Source organism: Moschus berezovskii, chromosome 14 (genome assembly GCF_049115385.1).
Source record: "Moschus berezovskii isolate FMDL1 chromosome 14, NW_MosBer_1.0, whole genome shotgun sequence".
NCBI lineage: Eukaryota > Metazoa > Chordata > Mammalia > Artiodactyla > Moschidae > Moschus > Moschus berezovskii.
The window spans coordinates 49,937,079-49,960,011 of record NC_142473.1 but is presented as its reverse complement, the minus strand read 5'-3'; the positions used below and the strand labels follow the sequence as shown (position 1 = coordinate 49,960,011).

Sequence of the window (22,933 nt, the reverse complement as noted above, 5' to 3'; positions counted from 1 at the left end):
TTGCTCCATTGATCAAACTGTCAATTCTTGCCCTAGATACATAGCATCTTGATAACTAAAAGTTTATTGTAGACTTTATTATCTTGTAAGACAAATTTCTCTTCATGACTCTTTTCATCTCATTTTATTTATCTTTCTGGAATTTTCATACTATTCAAGACTATATACTTTAAAAAATGAGCTATATTTTTACTTTGTCCAGTGAAACTTAGAAGAACTCAAGAAAAATTGTATTGGAATCACATTAAGCCTTTAAATTATTTGAAAAGAATTAAATAATTACCTTCATAATATTTAATATTCTCACTCAGGAACATGATATATCTCTATTTATATTCTCCTTTTGTATCTCTCCATATATTTTCTAATTCTCTTCATATAGATAACACACAATTCTCTGATTTTTCACTGATTTCTTATTAAAGTTACTTATAAATTTGCCTAATTATTTTTGATGACACAGAATAAAATAATTTCACCATTATAATTTTTTCATCTTTGTAATTTGACTAGATTACTGCTGATGAAAAGAAGCAACTGTTCATATTTTGTGTTTATCTTTGCATCTGGACATTTTCTTAACTTCTCTAATTAGTTTGAATGATATTTGTTAAAGTTTCTTGAATCTTCTAGGCTGCTAAATCAATAGTTTATAGAATATTTTCTCTTTAATAACTGTAGCTTATTTCCCATAGCTTTATTATTGTTTTTCAAATTTACTCAGTTTATTTAAATAATAATACATTAAAGGTAATATTTTGTTCCTGAATATAAACATATATATGTATATGTGTGTGTATATATATATTTCTGAAAATACATATTTCAGAATGCTGCCTCTCGATTTTGTTATTCATTGAAATGTTAAGGAAATTTCCTCCCTTGTTTATTTTCTCAGAAGACTTTCCTGAGGAATAGTTATTAAATTTTGTTGGATAATTTTATAACATGTGCAGGAACAGTTATGTTGCTTTTCTCCTCTGACCTATTACTAATGGACAGTATTAATAAATTTACTATTAATAAGTGAATTTTATATTCTGAGATTAAAAACTACATACTAATTTGGGAATATTATGTTTCTAATAGAGTAATATGTTGTTTTCATTGGTTTATTTAAGATTTTTACATTTATCTCTGAAGTGTCACTGTGGTCATGGTGACAGGGACCCACATTGCCTATGTTCTAGTGGCCTCTTACCAGGAACCCTTTTTATAATGGGACTAGCTAGCATATTATCATGTAAGTTCTCTAAGAGCAGAGAACCTTGTTTTGTTTTTTGTTTTGTTTTAATTGAAGTGTAGTTGATCTACAATGTTGTGTTAATTCTGCTGTACAGGAAAATGATTCAGTTGTATGCATATATGTAATCTTTTTTACTTTCTTTTTCATTATGGTTTATCACAGGATATTGAATATAGTTCCCTGTATATAGAGTAGGACCTTGCTGCTTATCCATTCCGTATTTACTAGCTTGCAGCTGCTGCTGCTGCTAAGTCGCGTCAGTCGTGTCCAACTCTGTGCGACCCCACAGACGGCAGCCCAACAGGCTCTGCCATCCCTGGGATTCTTCAGGCAAGAACACTGGAGTGGGTTGCCATTTCTTTCTCCAATGCATGAAAGTGAAAAGTGAAAGTGAAGTCGCTCAGTCGTGTCTGACTCTTAGCGACCCCATGGATTGCAGCTTACCAGGCTCCTCGGTCCATGGGATTCTCCAGGCAAGAGTATTGGAGTGGGTTGCCATTGCCTTCTCCGAGTTTGCACCTACAAACCCCAAATTCCCACTCCTTCCCTCTCCCATCCCCCCTCCCCCTTGGCCCCCACAAGTCTGTTCTCTATGTTTGTGAGTCTGTTTCTGTTTCATAGATAAGTTCATTTGTGTGATATTTTAGATTCCACATAGGAGTGATATCATAGTGGTATTTGCTTTCTCTTTTTGACTTGCTTCACTTAATACGGTAATCTCTTTTTATATCAGTGTTGCTGCAAATTGTATTATTTCATTCTTTTTTATGGCTGAGCAGTATTCCACTGCTTACATGTGGCACATCTTCTTTATCCATTCATCTGTTGATGTACTTTTAGGTTGTTTCCATGTCTTGGCTATTGTGAATGGTTTTGCTATGAACATGAGGGTGCATGTATCTCTTTGAATTATACTTTTGCCAGTTATATGCCCAGGAGTGGGATTGCTGGATCATATGGTAATCGTTTTTTAGCTTTTTTGAGGAACCTCCATACTTTCCACTCCACTTTCCATAGTGGCTGTACCAGTTTACATTCCCACCGACAGTGTGGAAGGGTTCCCTTCTTTCCACACTGTCTCAGTATTTGTTATATGTAGACTTTTTAATAATGGCCATTTTTACCAGTGTGAGGTGTTACCTCATTGTAGCTGTGTTGAGCATCTTTTCATGTGCTTTTTGGCAATCTGTATACCTTCTTTGGAAATTTAGGTCTTCTGCCAATTTTTTCGACTGGGTTATTTAGTTTTATGTGACTGAGTTGTACGGCCTGTTCATATATTTTGGAAATTAAGCCCTTGTTGGTCTCGTTGAAAATATTTTTTACTTGTCTCTAGGTTGTCTTTCATTTTGTTTATAATTTCCTTTGTTGTACAAAAGCTTATAAGTTTGATTAGGTTCCATTATGTTTATTTTTGATTGTATTTCTATTGCCTTGGGAGGCTGACCTAAGAAAATATTGGTACTGTTTACATCAGATAATGTTTTGCCTATGTTCTCTTCTAGGAGTTTTATGATATCATATCTTATATTTAAGTCTTTAAGCCATTTTGATTTTATTTTCGTGTATGGTGTAAGGGTGTATTCTCATTTAATTGATTTACATGCAGCTGCCAGACTTTACCAACACCATTTGTAGAAGAGACTGTCTTTTCTCCATTGTATATACTTGCCTCCTTTGTCAGAGATTAATTGCCCATAGGTGTGTGGGTTTATTTCTGGGCTGTCTATTCTGTTCCCTTGATCTGTCTGTTTGTTTTGTGCCAATCCCAGGCTGTTTTGATTACTGTGTGCATGCATGCTAAGTAGCTTCAATAGTGTCCAACTCTTTGTGATCCTATAGGCTGTAGCCTGCCAGGCTCTTCTGTCCATGGGATTCCTCAGGCAAGAATACTGGAGTGGGTTGCCATGCCCTCCTCCAGGGGATCTTCTAATTCCAGGAATCGAATCCGCATCTCTTATCTCTCCTGCATTGGCAGGCATGTTCTTTACCACTAGTGCCACCTAGGAAGTCCATGAATACTGTAGCTTTGTAGTATTGTATGCAATCTGGGAGTTTATGCTTCCTGTTGTGTTCTTTTTCTTCACGATTGCTTTGGCAATTTTGGGTTTTTTAATAGAGGTCTTTGTTTCATTTGCTGATGATTCATTTAAGACCTTAGAAGTGTACCTGATACAAAATTGGTATTCAATTAAATACTTGTTGAATGGATTAATGAATTCTCTGTTTTACTGATATTTACCTTCCTCAGTCATTTTATACTTGACATACATTCTTTGATTCTTTATTTTGAGTCTTTACCTGAGGAACTGGAATGAAACATAGAAATTCAGATATCATATGTACACATTTTCTTCCTAATGAATATAAGCATGGTGTACTTGTTGAGCCTTTAAATACTGGAGGATATCCTTCTGTTACCACAGGAATGGTAAAATAGCTGTGCAAAATTTTGCTATCAAAATTATGCTATATGTTGCATTATTTTCTGGTACTTAGAATTGCTAGGGAATATTGTGAAGCTGACATCTGTTTATTTGCCTATTCTTTTCTTTAAAGCCAGGATGCTTTATTCCTAACTTTTAAATACAATGACAAAAATACTACATTTGTTTTTTTAAAAAACATACATATATAGGCACTGTGTTAGTTGCTCAGTCGTGTTCAACTCTTTGCGACCCGATGGATTGTAACCCACCAGCCTGCTCTGTCCATGGGGTTTTCCAGGCAAGAATACTACACTTGATCTTAGCCAAAAGGCCGAGAAGTGATCCAGGCAAGAATACTAGAGTGGGTTGCTATTTCCTCCTCCAACGAATCTTCCAGACCCAGGGATTGAACCTGGGTCTCCCACATTGCAGGTAGTTTTTTACCATCTGAGCCACCAGGGAAACCATATGTGCACTATATAAAGTAAAAGTCCCTCTACTTAGTCCTTCTATTTCCCTGGCACAGAACTCATTCAAAAAAACCTCACTCCTCTATATGGATTGGTATTTTCTTCTTTCTGAAATGAGATTACACTCTTGTTAACAGGTGCCTGAAAGAGAACTCCAAAAACATTTTGGAACAGAGACTGCCATTTTCTTCTTCATCTAGATGGACACAGAAATTAACAATGAAACGAATTTTCTCGACTCACTGCTTGAAAGGCACTTCCTGATTGTGTATATATTAGAGGAGTAGGCACATGTCACCCTGAGGAAAAGGCATTGTAGGTATTTTTGTGTCTTTACCAAAACTGCCTTTTCTCAGTGTCCCTAGGTATGTGGATATTATCTGGTCTTTGAGTGGAAAGTGGAAAATTTTACGTGGGACCCATGAAGCCCCATTTAATTGAATGGATGGAAGCTTCAACCCCTTCTCATTCAAGAATCAGCTTTACTAAAATCTCAGAGGTGGATTAAGATGGTCCCACCTAACACAAGGATCCAAAAATAAACAAGAAATTTTGAGCTTCCAGAAGATTAGGAAATAATATATGTATGACAAAGCTGGAGAGGGAAAAGAGCCCCAGCAACTTATCAGAAGGTTAATATAGTATACCATAGTACACAGGTTCTCCACCATTGATAAACACCTAAAAAGGGAGAATGGCCAATATATTTCTAGGAACAATGATACCCTCTATGAAATTTGAGCATGTTTTCAATAAGACTGTAATTATCTTCTGTTAGCTCTAGAATTTAAATATAAATCTGTTAAATAACCCAGTTTTTAGTACTTCAGGATATGAAAGAAGAGGAAAAGAGTCCATTTCTAACCCCAAAGTGAAGAAAAGCTATCAGGGGCAAGCTATGATGAGGAACTGATGGATGGACTCATCTGAATATAAGCCCTCCATGGAAATCTTAAGAGATTATACTAGTGGCAGAGGTAGATGTAATTAATACTTTGTACAGTATTGAGATAGCTGTACGAACCATCTTATTTTGATATTATGAAAAGTGTAGGACTCAAAAGATGGGAGAGTTTGGGAAGCATCAGTTTACAAGTACTTGACTGTAAATGATTCTCATCTGTCCTAATAGGTATAGTGAACAGCCTCTACCAGGGCTCCAGTGACTCCACTTCCTTATATCATCCCTCCCCTTGATTGTGGGCTTAATTTAGTGATTTAACTTCTAGGGAATAAAATGCAGCTAGAAGGTGATGGAATGTCATATCTAAGATTGGGTTATGAAAGGACTGTGGATTTCATTTTAGTCATTCTCTTACTCATCCTGAGGCAAGCAAGCTGCAGTGTTGTAAACTGCCCAGTGGGGAGACCCACCTGGCAAGGAATTGAGGGAGGTCTTCAGCCAATAGTCAACAAGAAACTAAGGCTCTCAGTTCAACAGCTTACAAGGAACTGAAGTATGCAAACAACAACATGAGTGTGCTCGGAAGGAGATTCTTCTCCTGTTAAGCTTTCAGATGAGACCATAACCCTGATTTATGGCTTGACTACAACTTCATGAGAAATCTTATGCCAGAACCTAACCAAGTAACACCTGGATTCCTGAACCACAGAGACAGTCAGAAACTAAATGTGTGTTGTAAGTTGGTGAATTTGGAGGGTAATTTGTTATGCAACAACAGATAATTAATTCAGTTAGAAAAATAATCAAATGTGTGTCACAGTTGATTGTCTGGGCAAAGATTGATTTGGGATTCTGCATGGATTCAAATGTTTAATCAAGTCAGAGTTAGGAAATACAACAATATGTTCAAGGATGCATCATCATACAGAGCAGTAAGCCAGGGGATATTATAACAAACCATCCATTTCCATGATTCCACTGGCTCCTTAAGATATATATGTAAATATGTTTTAGAAGAGACAAAGGCTTTGGTGGAGCCTAGTGAGACAACCCTGACTTGTCTTTCCTCCCCTCCCAATGACATCCCATGAAAACACAAAGTTACTTAGGAATATTGGTCAAAAATCCAGCAGATCCCAAGTAAAGTCACTAATCAGAGTACAGAGGGGGCATTCTTAAATGAGAATGCCTAGCATTTCAGGGCTTTCACCTGCCAATGGCTGCAGAAGAGCCACTGTCCTTGCACCCCTCCCCCTTCCAACCCTATACAATGGTCTCCTCATTAATAAGTCTCTTTCTGCGTGCTTTTAGGGAATTCAGTTTCCAGGATTCAACATAGCTGAGGGCATATGTAGACAGATGGTGGAGCAATGTATCCAGATATCAAGTTGATAGCATAAAAGAATAGAGACAGAAAGCACTGAAGCCTCCCTGCTCTGATCAGTACATTTTTTTTATTATAGCCATAGGCTGTTACAAGGTACTCTCAATGTTTTCCATAGTTATATTTGTCATGTTATAATCCTAAAAATCAATCTTCAAATACATAATTGCAGTGTTCTAGTCTATTTTTAATCTGTGATTTTATATAATATTCACATTACAAGTCTATTTCTTTTTTTTTATTGGAGGCTAATTACTTTACAATATTATATTGGTTGGTTTTGCCATACACTGACATGAATCCGCCCCGGGTGTACATGTGTTCCCCTTCTTGAACCCCCCTCCCACCTCACTTCTCCCCATATCCTCCCTCTGGGTCATCCCTGTGCACCAGCCCCGAGCATCCTGTATCATGCGTCGAACCTGGACTAGTGATTCGTTTCACATATGATAATATACATGTTTCAATGCCATTCTCCCAAATCATCCCACCCTCACCCTCTCCCACAGAGTCCAAAAGACTGTTCTATACACCAGTGTCTCTTTTGCTGTCTCCTATACAGGGTTAAGGTTACCCTCTTTCTAAATTCCATATATATGCATTAGTATACTGTATTGATGTTTTTCTTACAAGTCTATTTCTAGAACCTGCCTGCAACAGGCCCTGGTCAGTCAGATAATGTGGTTTTGCAGTTTGCAAAGCAAACTCTAGGTTCTAGACTGCCTGAGTTTGAGTGCCATTTCTCCTGCTTACTGGCTGTGTCACTTTGGGCAAGTGACTTAATCTCTCCAGGCTTCAGCATCCTTACTTTTAAGATAGAGATAATAATAGCACTTACCTGATAGCATTATTCTGAGGATTCAGTGAGTTATTCCTTATAAATTGCTTAGACAGCAACATCTCCACAAATGGGTTTGCTCTGTTAGCCATTAGTTTCATCATAGAATAGCAAATGCTGGGGGAGAGTAGGGGTGTTGGTGGACAAGAAAAGAAACCTTCAACTTCCTCAGTACAGAGAAGTTCCTTTGCCTCAGGAGTCAGCCTGACCCAGAAACAGTGTTAGTGGTGTGACATAAAGCTGTTTCACATTCCCTGAAAATCCCAGATTAATATTAATACTCATGAGGTAGTCTTTGGAGGCCCAGACTTGGACCTGTTTCCACCTTAGCCCTGTTGGGCCTTAATTCATACATATTCACTCAGAGAAGTATGGCTTAAGCTGGGGGAAAAGTCAGCTTATTGGTCTTTTGTTTTTTATTTTATGGTTCTGTCTTTTCTTTTGGAAAACAAATAATTTATTCTCTTGCCCCTCAGGGAGCAGAGCAGGTCATACACTGAAAACAACTGTCTATGGAAAAAAGGACAACAGTTTTTTTCAGACAACAGTTCTTCTAAAAAAACATCATCTCTTCAGTAGAGAAAATCAAGCTAGCTTGCTTGCTATTTTCTCAATACTCTAAAAACAAACAAACCAAAGACAGCTCATGAGACTGGTAGTTTTCTTGTGATTATTCTTATCTCAAGCTTCATAGTGAATGGAATCCTCCCCCCAGGAATAGGGATGGAGGCCCAGGTACTGAGTAGCAAGAGGCCTGAGACCCTCCCCACCCCCCTAGCCCCCTTACTCCACCTCAGGCGTGTTCTCTGGGATAAACTCTGCTAACTTGAAGGAATACCTCTGGTTTGAGGTTGGGCTGAGAATTCTGCAGAGCCTAAAGAACTCCCTTCTTCTCACTGGACTAATCAACACACATAGGCCTATACTTGTGTGCACATACTATTCTACATTTCACAGTTACTCCCTTACAGTTTGTGTATTTGTGTGTGCACACACACTCTGCTGCTGCTGCTACTGCTAAGTCACTTCAGTCGCGTCCGACTCTGTGTGACCCCACAGACGGCAGCCCACCAGGCTCCCCCATCCCTGGGATTCTCCAGGCAAGAACACTGGAGTGGGTTGCCGTTTCCTTCTCCAATGCATGAAAGTGAAAAGTGAAAGTGAAGTCGCTCAGTCATGTCCAACTCTTCGTGATCCCATGGACTGCAGCCTACCAGGCTCCTCCGTCCATGGGATTTTCCAGGCAAGAGTACTGGAGTGGGGTGCCATTGCCTTCTCTAGCACACACACTCTGCTCTCCTATAAATGTATCTCTGAGACACATTCACACATACATGCACATGGTGGTCATGTCCAAGGTGTTAGTGTCAGAATCACGGAGGAGTGAGGGGCTTACATCAGTTCAGAAAAGGAAGCTTCTTAACAGATTATGATCAAAGTAAAACTGAGACACAGTCCTTCTCAACTCCTTCGGCAAGATTCATGAGATACAGTGCTAGGCCAGGAATAGCTCCCTGCAGGGATTTAATATTTATCTTTAAAGTCAGTTGTTTGAAGTCTTATCAATTTAAGGCAAGGAATATCTACCTGATTCTGAGATATAAGAATAGGAGCGAAAGATGAATTTCAGTCATCAGCCAGTCAACATGCATTTAACTGATGCCTGCTGTGGCCCAGGCAGTACCCTGAACACTAGGAGAGAATGATGATTGAAACACAACTCCTACCCATTATAGTAATAGGGAAATGAGACTAATACACAGAAAGCAGACTACTCCAAGATCAATGTTATACTATCAGTGTCCAAAAGGACCTTATCTCATCAAACACATTAATTTTGGCAGTGGGTCGCTGATGTCCACAAGGTCACTTTCTTATGGCCATACAGTGAATGCTTCTTGATGAAATTACTCTCTCCATCCTTCTGCATTGTTCTGTAATTCTACAAAAAATCTTTACATGACTCTGTGTTTTAGCCAGGTACCACCTGTCTGTCCCTAATCCAGGATTGTGAGTTGCCACAAGATGGATGGGAACCTGATCTTAGACACTTTCCAAGCTCACTGTGACTGACACAGCCATCATTATCTAGAAGGTGTGCAATTCATAAGCCTAAAGTGATCTGAAATAGTCTGGGTGATATTGCTCTTGGCCCAGGGCTCCGTTCATTACACAAAGAAGCAGCACAGATAGTAAAGATCTAAATCCTGGATACAAACTCAAGGTAAAATGCTTCAATCTTGCCATAAAAATTACAGGTATATTTCCAAGCCCTTCTGTTTTCTTATCCATTTTGACCTCAGTTCTTGTATAATTTTACAGACAAAGGTAATGCATTCTCATTTCAGCCAGCAGGAAAAAGGTCAGGTTTCTCAGGTGCGTTTGACTCTTCACATTCAGAGACAGAATCATTGAAAGGTTTTGGTATATTTCTCCTAAGGGTTTTAAAAATTTATGCCAAGTCACCTTATCATCGAACATTGATTTCAACAAGAATAGAAAAAAAATAACCTGCTCTTTGCCAAATACTAGGCAAATAGTTGGCTAGAAATTTGCTTAGCTGAATTACTGAACACTTTAGGCTCAGAAAAAAATAAAAAAACAGCAGTTATATTATTTTCCCTGTGCTACTATAACAAATTGCCACAACCCTGGTGGCTTAAAATAACAGAAATTATTCTTTCACATTTATAGATGCTGGAAGTCCAAAAACAAGTTGTCAGCACAGCCACACTCTTTCTGGAAGTGCTAGGGAAGAGTCCTTCCTGCCGTCTCCTAGTTTCTGGTAGCTCCTGATAATTCCTTAGCATTTCCTGACTTATCAGTGCAGTACTCCAGACTCTGCCTCTGTCATTTCTGTATCTGTCTCTGCATTCTCTCCTCTTCTTCGAAGGAGCCCACCCTAAATCCAGGATGGCTTCCTTTCTAGATCTTAACTAATTGCATCTGCAAAGACCTTGTTTCCAAATAAGGTCACATTTTTGAGGCTCCAGGTGGGCATGAATCTTGGGGGGACACCATTCAACAGCTGTCATTGCACTTTGCTTGCTGGAGTCTGCATTGATAAGACTGATAGTAAATGAGCTGACTGTGGAGGGAAGCTTACCTTTGTTTCCATGAATGAGTTCCTCCCATCTGGCTTCTGATTCTTCAGTCTTACTCTCTGTCCTGTATGTATCCAGACCCATACTGCTCACTAGGATTCTGAACTCCTGATTCACATGATTCCTTTTTTCCCTGCCACTTTACTTGTATTTTTAATGGAAAGATATTGTTTTACAGAATTTTGTGGTTTTCTGTCATACATCAACAAGAATCAGCCATAGATATACCCATGTCCCCTCCCTCCCATCTCCCTCCCCGTTCCACCCTTCTAGATTGTCACAGAACACCTGTTTGAGTTCCCTGAGTCATACAGCAAATTCCCATTGGCTATCTATTTTACATATGGTAATATAAGTTTCCATGTTACTCTTTCCATACATTTCACCCTCTCCCTCCTGCTCTCTGCCCCCATCCATAAGTCTGTTCTCTATGTCTGTTTCTTTATTGCTGCCCTGAAAATAATTTCGTAAGTATCATCTTTCTAGATTCCATATATATGCATCAGTATATATTTATATTTCTCTTTCTGACTTACTTCACTCTTTATAATAGGCTCTAGGTTTTGTCCACCTCATTAGAACTCAAATGTGTTCTTTTTTATGGTTGAGTAGTATTCCATTGTATATGTGTACCACTGCTTCTTTACCAGATGATTCTTTTACATATGACACTGGTTGTCATGTGTTTGCCAAGCTACTGACCTATGCTCTCATGAGTACCCTGGCCCATCTGGACCTGAGTATTGCCCTTTTTTCATTCAAAAAATATTCACTGGACACCTCCAAGTGTCAGGCACTGTCTTGAATGCTGGATTCTCAGCAATGACAGATAAGGTCTGTACCCCCATGAGGAATAAGGGATGGAAATAAGCCCAAAAGCAAACAGATAGTGGGTGCCCACAACAGTATCTGGCACATAATTGGTGTTCAGTGAATATTTGTGGTTTGACAGAATGAGCAGGAAAGTTCCTGATAGTGACAGTGATATGAAGGAAGTAGATTTAATGTGAAATAGAACATTTAAATAAGGTCAATATGGAAAGTTTCTCTAAGAATATGTTGATTAGACTGAAGTGTGAAGAAAAGGAAGGGGCTAGGTGGGGAGAAGGTATGTCTAAGGTAGAAGAAAGAACAAGTGAGTTCTGAAAGGGGTGGGGAGCAGAAATAGAGCAATTTGACAGAGGTAAATTGAGCAAAAGTGAAAGTGTGAGTTGTTCAGTCATATCCAGCGCTTTCCAACACCATGGATTGTAGCCTGCCAGGTTCCTCTGTCCATGGAATTCTCCAGGCAAGAATACTGGAATGGGTTGCCATTCCCTTCTCCAGGGGATCTTCCCAACACAGGGATCGAATCCAGGTCCCCTGCATTGCAGGAAGATTCTTTACCATCTGAGCCACTCTGGACCTCCAAACTGAGTAAGGGGAAGACTAATTCACGATGGTGTCGAAAAGGAAGAGGGAAGCTTGGTTATACACTGGAGATCAGATAGAGAAGTTTGGGCTTACTTTCCAAGGTAACTGGAAGCCATTTGAGGTTTAAGCGGTGAATCAATCTGATTTAACTCATGAATTGAAAGATCGCCGTAACTACTCTGAGGAGAAAATATTGTCAGAGGCAAGATTTGAGGAAGGAAGACAGTTTAGGAAGTGCATCATTTAGAATGTTTTTGCACATAAACAGGTCATAGGTGTAAAAGATATTGATCCCTTCAGTCCTTAGTGTAACCAGGAAAGGACAGGGCTGGCCAAAGCCACAAGGTTGGTCTGTCTACAAATAGATCCATCCATTAACCTGAATAAATAGCATCATTTTCTGTGTGACACGATGTGAACAAGACTGGAAAGTACTGCTATAAAGAATATTTCTCATGTTTTCTGTCTATGCAGCTTCTTTTATACACTCTGTGTCTGGAGAATTTCTCACTGTGGCACCCAGTCTCTGAGATATCTTCCAATGATCCCCAAATCCTGGTATTCACACTGCCATGTAGTCCCCTCCCACACTGTACCAAGGTTTAGTTTCTGTAAGTAACAGAACATGACAGAAGTCACTTTTAAGATTAGGCAGTAAAAGAATGTGACTTATATCTTGCCCTCTATCTCTCTTGGGTCACTCACTCTGGGGTAGCCAGCTGCCATGTTTTGAGAATATCCAGGTACCCCTGTGGAGAGCCCACATGGCAGGGAACTAAGATTTCAGCCAGCCAATAGCCAACCAGCAAACCTTCTTGAAAGCAGCCCCAGTCAAGCCTTCAGGTGATATAGCCCTGGCTTGACTGCAATCTCATGAAAGACCTTGAAACACAACCACTCAGCTAAGTTGCCCTCAGGTTCCTGAGCTCAGAAACTATGAAATACCAAATGTCAGTTGTTTTCAGTTGCTAAGTTTGGGGCTGATTTGTTACATAGCAATAGATAACTAAGGCATCCCCACTCTGAGCCGTGCCACTCCACGGTGGAAGCCAGAAACTCTTTTTACTTGCTTCCCTTACAGCTGGGGTGAAGGCAAGTGGCCTGAACTTTGCCAGTCTAACCCATCTGACCCAGTTCAGAAAATGATGACATGAGGGAGGAGAACTGATTCTGGGATAGGTGGTGGAGGGAGATTCAGCTTCCAGAGGAGGCAGAAGTAAAGGCGCTAGTGCTAAGTCTCACGCCCAGCCTTCGTCTCTGTGGTCTGCTTTGTCTGTCCCAGTGGTGGCAGAAGTGGTAAGGAGTTCATTGAAGCTGTCTGCTGATGTCTCATGGATAGTGTTCCTGGATCCCAAATCTGATGCTCTCCCAACTCTAGGACATTCTTTCACACTTTTTGTTTATTTAGTGGGCTGTGTTGTTGGCAACTAGGAACTCAGACTGACACAGAAGTCTTTTTGAAATCAAGAAGACACTGTCTCAGAGTGGCTTAGATAATGTGGAAATGAATTGCCTCCTGTCACAAAAAGGCTGCAGAGGTATGCCATCAAGACTCTGGGCCCACTTAACTAGAACTTTAGAGGCTGTGCCCATCTCTCAAAGTGCATTCCATCCTCCCTGTCTGGTGACAATTTGGCTGTGGCATTTCTGGTCATCAGATTAGACACGAAAATGTCCAGAGGTTGAAGGAGGCTATATTTTCCTTGTATCCCTTTTGTAAGAGTGAAGAACCTTACTCAGGAGCCTTCCATAAACTTTCCTTCATGTCTTATTGGCCATAATTTGATCAGGTGCTCCATCCTTAAGCAGTCACTGCTTTAGGAGAATGGTATACCACTGTTGCCTTGGATTAATTAGGTTCTACCTCTGGGATCTGGGGATGGAGCCAGACTCCCTTAAAGCACCTGGCCAGGAGGAAGATGGTGGCTTCATGAAGAACGTTAGAACTTTCCTAGAGATTCATAGATTCTGAGTAAACAAGCAACAGTCTGTTATTGGAGGTTATTACAGTGTCCAGGCAGGAGATTACAGTGGTTTATATTAGAGTAGTGGAGGAGGGAACAGAGAAAAGAAAACAGATTGGGATATATTACATACTTAAAAGCAATCAAGTTTGCTGGTGGATTGAATTAGGAAGAGAAGCATAGGGAAGAGATAAAAGAAATGATGCATTCATTACTTTATACCTGAGCATTTAAATGTATAATTCAATTAAAGGAGGCAGGTTGGGAAGAAACAGGTAAGTATGAAGTTACACCTTTAAATGGTTTCCAAATTAGACAGTTTCACATATGAGTTTAGCGATGAATGGGAAATCGTCAATGGAGATCAGAACTTGAGAATCATGAGTATATAGAGAGAATTTAAAACCCTACCACCAAATGAAATGCCTTGAGGAAAAGTACAGTAAGACAGTAGAAGTCCAAGAACCAAGCTCAGGCCAGGGAGAACAGCTGGAGGCCAAGAAAAAGAGGAGATGTCAGTAGAGAAGGATAAAATTGAGTAGCCTGGGGGAAAGAAAACCAAGCTAGACCTCAGAGTTCAGGGGATGGCTCCCGTCACTGTCCTCTAGCGTCTCCTGTCCTGAGTCTTCCCTTCTCCCCGAGGCCGTCCCCAGATGGCTGTGTTTGAAGATAACAACCATCTTCTGCATTTTAACGTGCATCTGCGTGTGAAGTTTTATGTAATAGATTTAAGTGAGTTTCACTCCCAGTTGAGCCTAAAAAATCACTGGAGATTGAAGGAAAATAGGAACATAATTGGGGAGAAAAAAAACACTTTGGAAAACTTGTCTCCTTTTTCTTTCTTGAATAATATATTCAAAACGTTTTCCTCATAACCAACAAAACAAGCATTGAATATATCTTTACTACCTGCAAATATTTTAAAATTTAAACAAGTGAAGACTCTTACTGTTTTATTGAGGCAGTATTTTTAAAGCAGTAATTATTTTGCAGTTATTGAAGGGGAGGAAAACTTATGTCCAGTTAGAGGAAACTTTCTGCAAAATCTCAACTTTGGTGAGTTGCAGATAGAGAAGTTGAGGTCTCTGTATTGGAGGAAGGCAATTCTAATTCCTACACAAAAGGTCGAAGTGCAGAAGAGAAGTAGCAGAAGAATGCAGACCAGGAGATCCGTGGAGAGATCCAGACCACAGTGGGAGCTCCAATTTATTACTCAGGTGGGACTGGGTTAGCAGAATAATAAGAGCACAGAGTGTTTTGCTTGTAGTTTATCATGTAATCACCTGGGCTTTAATCAGTTCTTTAGTAAGCTTATATAATTTGAGAGCGTGGATTTGGTTTTCCTGTAGTTACCCAGAGGGATCATAAGAGGCTCTAAGAATGTATCTTGTGTAGTCGCTAAGTCGTATCCGGCTGTTTGCGACCCCATGGACTGTAACCTACTAGGCTCCTCTGTCCATGGGATTCTCCAGCTAAGAATACTGGAGTGGGTTGCCATTTGCTTCCCCAGTAGATCTTCCTGACCCAGGGATTGAATCCGTGTCTTCTGTATTGGCAGGTGGAGTATCCTTTACCATTGAGCCACCTGGAAAGCCAATAAGAATGTATATAAAATTTAAAAATCCTGCCAGGCAACTCTGAAATGAAATTCACTGGAAGCATACTGTGTAATAGTTAAATTTCAGTCTTTGGAATCTCCCTAACACAGATTTGAATCTTAATTCCATTACTTGCTAGCTGTGTGACCTTGGGCAGGTGACTTGTGCCTCAGAGTTTGTGTTCTCATCTAAAAGTCATGATGATAATAACAGTATCTATTTCAAGTGGTTAATTCAGTTAGACAATAAAGCACAGCAGACACTATGTACTGCAGAGCAACTACTCAATAAGTGTTGACTATAAATGGCCAGTCTGGAAAGACCACATGGGACGTAATGCAGATTGATCAGACCCTATGCATCCTCATATGCAGGAAAGCAAATCAAGGTGTAGGTCTGACTGCATCCATCAGAGCTGGTGAAGGCACAGTGCCTGTGCTGCTCTTTTGGCCATCTTCAGCTTTAGCACGTGGACCCTGTGTTCTCACCTGAACCCACTGTACCCACCTGCAGAGGAGGACTGGGCTCAGGAGTCACATAGCCCATCACTACTACTGATCAGCTGTGTGACCTTAGGAAGGCTACTTAATTTTGGTGTTTATAACCTCAACTGAAAAGTAAAGGTAGTTAATAACAATGCCCTTCTTATAGGCTTGTTGTGCAGATTATATGAGCTAATCTCTTTAAAGCAGGGCTTTCTAGGTGTCACTAGTGGAAAAGAACCCGCTTGTCAGTTAAGGAGATGTAAGAGATGTGGGTTCGATCCCTGGGTTGGGAAGACCCCCTGGAGGAGGACACGGCAACCCACTCCAGTACTCTTCCCTGGAGAATCCCATGGACAGAGGAGACTGGCTGGCCATAGTCCTTAGAGTCACAAATAAAAACAACTGAAACGGCTTAGCACATAGCATTTAGAGTATTTCTAGAGTGTCTGGTACATACCATGAGCTAAAAATCTATAGTAATGATAATAGGAATATGATAATTGTAATAATAATTTTCAAATGGACCCCTAGAATAACAAAATCTAATTCCTGAAAAAAGCTTTGCAGAATAGATTTATGGAAAGAAAATGAGAAGAAGAAAATTAGGAGCAGATAGATTCAAGATGGGAAAGAAAAGTCAAGAAAGTATAAGCAGTACTTTTTGGGTGAAGTTTTGAATAATGAATGTAAGGTAGAAGAATAAGAAAACTTAATATGGAAATTTAATATTCAACCCTGAAATTGTATCAAAAAACTCTTGCATTAAGTGATCCCCAATAAACATTTGAAAAAAAATAGGCATTTGATTAATTAATTAATCAATAGGCATTTGATTAATTAATTTTTGATTAAAAAATAGGCATTTAATTAAATGCTACTAAGTACTAATCTCTTTAGCTGATAACCCGAAAGCTGATTCTTTGGACAGACTGTTGTTGTTCTGTGCTCAGTCATGTCTGACTCTGCAACCCCATGAACTATGGCCTGTCAGGTTCCTCTGTCTGTGGAATTTTCCAGGCAAGAATACTAGAGCAGGTTGCCATTTCCTTCTCCAGGGGATCTTTCCAACCCAAGGATCGAACCTGTGTCTCTTGAGTCTCCTGCATTGGCAGGCAGATTCTTTACCACTGCGCCACTTGGAAAGCCCCCGGGACAGAGGGAGGGTTGAGAAAAACATGTGGTCTTCTTGATGCTCTTACCACATTTTGTACAAATCTCTACTCATGAATCAGGCTAGAGGCAATAAAATGGATGCTTGTGTGTGTGTGTGTGTGTGTGTACTCAGAGATTTTTGTCAAAACTATTTGTTGCTAAGCAAAGATCATGAAACGGTTGCTGAAACTCTTCTTCAAGTGCTTATGACCAACCTAGATAGTATATTAAAAAGCAGAGACATTACTTTGCCAACAAAGGTCCGTCTAGTCAAGGCTATGGTTTTTCCCGTGGTCATGTATGGATGTGAGAGTTGGACTGTGAAGAAAGCTGATTGCCGAAGAATTGATGCTTTTGAACTGTGGTGTTGGAGAAGACTCTTGAGAGTCCCTTGGACTGCAAGGAGATCCAACCAGTCCATCCTAAAGGAGATCAGTCCTGGGTGTTCATTGGAAGGACTGATGCTAAAGCTGAAACTCCGATACTTTGGCCACCTCATGCGACGAGTTGACTCACTGGAAAAGACTCTGATGCTGGGAGGGACTGGGGGCACGAGGAGAAGGGGACAACAGAGAGTAAGATGGCTGGATGGCATCACCGACTCGATGGACATGAGTTTGAGTGAACTCCGGGAGTTGGTGATGGAAAGGGAGGCCTGGCGTGCTGTGATTCATGGGGTCGCAAATAGTCGGACATGACTGAGCAACTGGACTGAACTGAACTGAACTGAAGGTATAAACATGCACATAAACATGCACACTCACCTCTTAATAAGCAGGCACTTGAGTGCAAGTCAACCTACTCTACATCCATTTTTGGCACTGAGGAGGGAAGGAAGCTTACTGTGGAGGATAATGAAAGGTGTGGGTTATATGAAATCTTTCCTTCTGGCCCTTCTTCAGCTAATTGGACATTCCATGACCACTGTGACACAATCTAGCCAATTTTGGACTCCATCATCTTCTCTTTTTCCTGTGTCCAGAGTCATTCTTAACAGTTTCCTAGACCTGTCCAGGGTGAACAACATCAGCCACTTTGAAAGGCAGCCCAGGGATACAAAACGTTTTTTTTTTTTTTTAAGTTATCTGGTGAGAGAGGGTCCTAAGGTCCAAGTTTCTCTCAGCCAGCACAAATCTGACCTCTGCTCTCTCTGACCTCATTCTGAAAAGATGAACAAATGGAGAACCATGAGTATCTTAGAGTGGAGGAGTGCCAGGTCCTCTGACCCAGAACATCGCCTTCTGTTCCTTTCAGTATATCCTTTTATGGTGTATCTGTTAAATGTGTGCTCTTGTGCTCAGTTGCTCAATCGTGTCTGACTCTTTTCGACCACGTGGACTATAGCCCGCCGGGCTCGTCTGTCCATGGGATTTCCCAGGCAAACATACAGGAGTAGGTTGCCATTTCCTTCTCCAGGCACCTTCCCGACCCAAGGATCGAACCCAAGTCTACTGCATTGGTGTGTATGCATGCTTAGTTGCTCAGTTATATCCAACTCTTTGTGACCCCATAGACTGTAGCCTGCCAGGCTCCTTCATCTGTGGGATTTTTCAAGCAAGAATACTGGAGTGAGTTGCCATTTCCTCCCCCAGGGAATCTTCCCAGTCCAGGGATTGAGTCTCCTGGGTCTCCTGCATTGGCAGGCAGATTCTTTACCACTGTGTCAGCTAGGAAGCAGTTTTTTAAATGGTAAAGCTAACAAATCTCTACTTTATTTAAAGTCAAAGGAATTTAAATGATAACTTTGTTATTGGCAACCATAAAACTGGGAAGGAACCCACACAGCCCAGGAAGGAAAAATCAAGATAAAGCACAACAACCTGCTTCTTGATGCAGTGATAGCAGACACATGGGCAAGGTGAAGTTACCCAACTCAAATTTGCTTTAATCTCTTAAGAAAAACTTACCACAGATGGGGAAGGACCCAGCTCACAAGATATTGAAACCTAAGATGAGAGAATGGTTGTTATGGAATCCGAACTCAGTTCTAATCTCTTGGTCCAAGTGAATTATATTTCAGGCTCTAGAGCAGGTGTGAGGATGAATCCCTGTTTGGCATAATTAAGCAGGAGTTTTGTGAGTATTTCATGGGAGTGCTAATCACTGGGAGAGGGAACATGGGCTCACTAAGAACAACATGCCAGCTGAATCTTATTTTCTTTTGCTAAAGGCAAGAAACTGAATCAAACAGAATGTCAATTAATAGGAAATTCTGCCATTAGGAGTCCCAAACCACTTCCCAAGTACAGAATCTAGATCTTGGGAGTAGGAGTGAGTATATGGTCTAAGAGCAGCATGAACATCTTATGGGACTTCATTTTAAAATTATTTTTTTCCAGCTTTTTGGGGGAATAAAAATAAAAATACATATTTAAAGTGAACATGATGATTTGACATACATATACATCTTGAAATGATTACCCTCCCATCACCTTGTAACTTTTTATTAAACTTTTGTGCTGAGAATATTTAAGAGCTGCTCTCGTTAAATTTCAAGTATACAACACAGTATTATTAATTGCAGTCACCTATGTACATTGGATCTTTGTAACTGAGAATTTGTACCCTTTGACCTACATCTCCCCATCGTACCTTCCCCTAACCCCTGGCCACCATCGTTGTACTCTGATTCTATGAGGATCATTTTTTTAGGTACCACATATACACTACCCAGTATTTGTACTTCTCTGTCTGAATATTTCATTAAGTATAATGTCCTCCAGGTTTATCCATGTTGTTGCAAATGGTAGGCTTTTCTTCTTTCTAAAGTTAAATAATATTCCATTGTGTATCAGTGTGTGTGTATATATATATATACACACACATTATGTGTATGTGTATGTATGTGTCACACTTTCTATCCATTCATGGGTATCTAGGTTGTTTCCTTGACTTGGATATTGTGAATATGCTGCTATGGACATGTGAATGCAGATATTTCTTCATGATAGTGATTTCATTTCCTTCAGATAAATAGAAGTGAGATAGCTGTATTACATGCTAGTTTTCTCTCTGATTTTTTGAGGAACATCCATAGTTGCTGTATCAATTTACATTCCCACCAACAGGGCACCTGGGTTCCTTTTATCCAAGCCATTTCAACCACTATTCTGATACTGGAATGTCACTTCCACACATTTTGTTGATTAAAAGTCACAGGTCAGCCTAGATTCAAGGGGAAGGGAAACAGTCTCCACTTCTTGGTGGAAGGAGTGGTAAAGTCACAATGCAAGGGGACATGTGGAATGGAAGGGAGGGTTGTGGCTGTCCTCTGAAAAGAGTCCGCCAGCTTGTCCTTGGGAAAATTACTCAACCACTTGATTTTACTTTCTTTACCTGTAAAATAGGAAATAAAAACATCCATCACTTAGCAGTGTTGTAATAAATTTGGGAAGAGTGTTTAGCACAACACTTCCAACAACAAAATCATATACTAATTGAGTCTGTACTGTGTGTTGGCAACTATTCCAAGCATTTTATGTAATCCTTATAATTACTCAGTGATGCACATATTAGTTTATCTGATGAAAAAATCTAGGTACAAAAATGTTAAGTAACTTGTGTTGAGTTGGTTGCACAGTAATTAGTCTCTCTAAATCATGACTGTCCTATAGACACACAGGACAAATGTATGGATACCAAGGGAGGAGCGGGGCTGGGGTGGAAGGGGAGAGATGAGTTGGGAGATTGGGATTAACGTATATACACTACTATATACAAAACAGATGACTAATGAGAACCTACTGTATAGCACAAGGAACCCTACTCAGTGTTCTGTGGTGACCAAAATGGGAAGAAAAATCCAAAAAAGAAGGAATATATGTATACTTATAAATGATTTGCTTTGCTGTACAGCAGAAACTAACACAACATTGTAAAGCAACTATACTGCAATACTTAATTTTAAAAATTATGACTCTTACTGCTTGCTGTATCTGAAGGACACATCTTAGTATTTTTCCTTCAGATTCTGTTGACAGTTGATGCTGTTGATCATGCCCTTTCTTTTGGCCCATGACTCCCCTCTGTCAGATTTTCTTCTTCTCTGATTGCTACTTTCAATTTCATCCATGTCAAGCCACATTTGGAATGGTAAAGCTCTCTCCCATTTTTCCAGCTCTTCTTTCCTGGAAGAATCCATCCAATGTGGCAACTCAGTTTCTACCTTTTTATGGTCGATGGCCATCCTTTTATATGGTCGAAGTCTCCGTCTCCTAAAACTCTGGGCTTATAATTCTAAATGTCATCAGGTACTCACAGTGTATGACCCAGGTCAGTTTTTGGAATGTCTATGGCTTTCATTCTTTCTCATTCCATTGGTTGCAATCTTGTTGATTCATAGCTAAAATATTTTTCGAATTTGGATGTTCCTGGCAATCAGCCAATGCCTTTGGCCTGATCTAGGCCCGTGGATATCTTGCATGACTTATTAATTTCTTTACTGAACTTACTGCTTTCAGTTTCTCTGACACAGTCACAGCAGTATTATTTTTCCACGTGCTTTAACGCATGCTCCTCCTCGCCATTACTACACCACCATTAGCATCCACACACTCCCTCCCACATCTCTTAAGAGTTTCCTCTTTTTAAAAACCAGTTTCTGCTCTACCTCCACGGAGGGCTGACTCTCTCAGTGAATTTATTTTCCCTATTAATTTTCCTAAGGCAGAGTCTACTTGCCTTTTCACAACTCTCTGAAGTTAGCTTTACGGTTAAAACCCTGCATTTTCTTTATTCTAATGGAAGGTCCTTGAGGCCCCAAGCACCATGTGCAGTAGTATTCTAAAGCTTGTCTATTGGGTGAACACTCTATGGCATCCTGAACTACCTTTCTGCACAGTTTGATTTGCTATGAGATGCTCTAGCAACAGCACAGCCTTATGGCTGAGAGTATCAGTTGTACAGAGTCTACTCTTTAGAGTAGAACACTAGTGTTAAGTAAAGGCAAAGAAAAAGAAGTTCAAGATTACCCTGCCTCACCATGTATGAACTTGGGCAGGTGCTAACTTCCTGAGTCTCAGGTTTGTCATTGGTAAAAATAAGCATAATAGTTATGCAGACTTTGTTGGGCTATCAAGGGAGTTAAATGAGATTATGTAGCTATAGACTTGTCACACACACAGGAGCTCAGTATTCAAGGGAGTTAGATTATATAGCTAAAAGACCTCTCTCTCACAGACACGCACACACACAGCTCAGTATCCCCTGGTTATTTCTAGGTTTATTGCCTGAAAGGTTGAAGAGGTTGGTGTATGAGAGGTGTCCTGTGTTCCCTTCCAAATATCCCAGATTCTCTGATACTCTTCCTTGGTGGGTGCTGGAGAATCATTGGCAACCCTCAGATTTCCATTCAGTTGCTTAGAAAACCGACCAGGATCTTCGAAGCTGCAGCTAGCTAAGTCCGAGCGTCTTTCTCAGGAGCCTTTTAGTTTCCCTTATTTCTGATTTGAGAGCCTTCTCCTTTTTCGAATCACCAAGGGGGTCCGAAAAGGTCCTGCGGTTAAGGAATCACTCCTTTGTTGGTGAATCTCGGCCCCAAACCCCGCATTTGGGCGTCTAGCATCCTTAGGCCCACGGTTTATGCCCAGACGGCGCTTTTCAAGTTCAAAGCCGGGACTCCATTCTCCAGATCAGGCAGGTGTGGTTCACACTTCACCTTTTAGCGCAAAGCATCCAGGAACGTGCTTTGGACTCCCGCGGCGAGGGGAGAGGGTGTGGGTTTGCCTCGGGACGGAGCGCGCACTCGCTTACAAGCTTCAAACCTGGGCGCGGTCGCTCGGAGCGCGAGGTCCGGAACCGAGTCCCGCGCTCCTCTAGGAGCCCGCGAGCGCCCCCGCCCCTCGCAGGCGCCCAGGGCCCGGCCGCCGGGATCTTACCCCGCGGCACGCACCCCTGACCCGCCCCGCCCCCGGCGGCCGCGAGTGGCGGGCGGAGCGCTGGGAGAGA

At 40.7% G+C, this 22,933-nt stretch overlaps 1 pseudogene; it reads right to left on the bottom strand.

Annotated features, from left to right (window-relative positions):
* Positions 1 to 3,810: 3,810 nt before the first annotated feature.
* Positions 3,811 to 4,018, bottom strand: LOC129554943 (U2 spliceosomal RNA; annotated as a pseudogene).
* Between the last annotated feature and the right edge of the window lie 18,915 nt (positions 4,019 to 22,933).